Source organism: Mastomys coucha, chromosome X, assembly GCF_008632895.1.
Source record: "Mastomys coucha isolate ucsf_1 chromosome X, UCSF_Mcou_1, whole genome shotgun sequence".
Classification (NCBI taxonomy): domain Eukaryota; kingdom Metazoa; phylum Chordata; class Mammalia; order Rodentia; family Muridae; genus Mastomys; species Mastomys coucha.
In genome coordinates this window covers 87,801,617-87,803,168 of record NC_045030.1, presented here as the reverse complement: position 1 = coordinate 87,803,168, position 1,552 = coordinate 87,801,617, and the positions used below count along the sequence as shown (strand labels likewise).

At 40.7% G+C, this 1,552-nt stretch overlaps 1 protein-coding gene across 1 annotated transcript in view; it reads left to right on the top strand.

Moving 5' to 3' along the window:
* The first annotated feature begins 6 nt into the window (after nt 1–6).
* Nucleotides 7–1,552, top strand: part of LOC116093482 (melanoma-associated antigen B4-like) — a 3,220-nt gene continuing 1,674 nt past the window's right edge. Inside the window, exon 1 of the mRNA XM_031374943.1 lies at nt 7–81. The gene's annotated coding sequence lies outside the window, so the exon portion shown is untranslated. The remainder of the gene's footprint in view (nt 82–1,552) is intronic.

Here is a 1,552-nt window from a genome sequence, read left to right as displayed (position 1 = left end):
TTGTTGAAGCCCTTGGCAGAGACGCTGCATGCCCTCCCATAGAACAGCTGCTGGCAAGTCCAAAAGGAGTCTTCGGTCAAGGTAAGGAGCCAGAATATGTACTAAGAAGAGCATACTCTTCTGATAATCAATGGGGCTGCATTCAATTCCATCCGTAGGTCACTGGGCTTGTTCTGAGAAAGCTGTGAGTTGTGACATATCTCAGAAGGTCTCAGAACAGGGAGGGGACCTTGATCGTAGTAAGGAGCCTTGAAGATGGTGTGGTGATGTCCACAATTAAAGTCAAACTTTAAACCATGAGTGATAAGGAATACTCATTCTAAACAACTCTGCTTCCGCACTCTGCCACCTTTGCACTGGGCTCTAGAAAGCCCTGTGCAGATTAGGCAAGTAAACATGGAACAAACTGACTAAATCCTCAGAAGTTCAGGGGTCAGAGTGCCCCCTCACTCCCCAAAAAAGAAGAAAGAAAACAAAACCCAAACAATGAGTCAAAAGAAAATGTTTTTGTTTTTAAACAGAAGAAGTAAACTAAAAAGACCCAAGAAATTTGTATTTAGACAACCCCGGGGAGCATGTGGGAGGGATGCAGAGGTAGGAGAAAATAATCTGAAAAGCAAGGTCATCCTGAATTGTGTAGTGATACAATGTTTAAAGTACAAGATGCAGAACAAAGAAAACAGAGAAGGATTTAATTCTATATTTAAGAACCACATGCAATTTTAGATATGAGAGGTTCGTGAGAACCAACAGTCTCTGTAAAAAAAGAAACAGGGCAAAGACAGAACAATATCAGAAGAATATGATCAAAGTGCCACATATATGTGTGTAAATTATCATGATGAAACAAAGTATTTAGTATAGTAAAAATATGCAAAGAAGAAAAGTATTAAGAATGTTTAAGCATAGAAGTATGTTACATGGATTGGAAAAAAATGAAATCTTTAAAGCAGTGTAGACTTTTTCAGTCTCTTGAGGGATGTGACAAAGTAAAGTGCTATCTCATTTCTTTGAGAGGTAGCCTCACAAAATCAGGTACCTTGGCCTAGTGGAGTAGATTCATGTAAGCCTTGGAATGAGAGCCTGAAAGAGTGAATTTGGGACATTGACCTATGGTGGGTCACCATTTTCAGAAAGAAGAGACCCATTTAGAGCCCCAGATCTATTAAAAGCTATGAACATGCTAGCATTATTAGGAATAATCACCATTCTGAGGACATGCTTATCTTTAGAGAGCAAAGAGAAGAGCTGCCAGTTTCAGCACTTGACTAGGCTCTTTGTTTTAAGCTCAAAGGGTCAATACCCTCAGTCTAAAAGTTTAGAATAGGGTGGTACCAAATTTACAGGGAGCCTAGGTAAGGAACCAGAAGGAAGATTGAAGACCCCAAAGCACCCAAGACAGAAAGGGCTTTGCTAAGTTCTTAGCACTCTGTGTACCCAGTTAGTGCAGTGGAACTCCCTGAAGCAGTCTCCCTCAGGGCTAGAAGGAACCTTTGAGCTTTCAAATGAGAGCTGCAGAGAGGAGTGGCCCAGAAACAAAAATAGAGTTGAT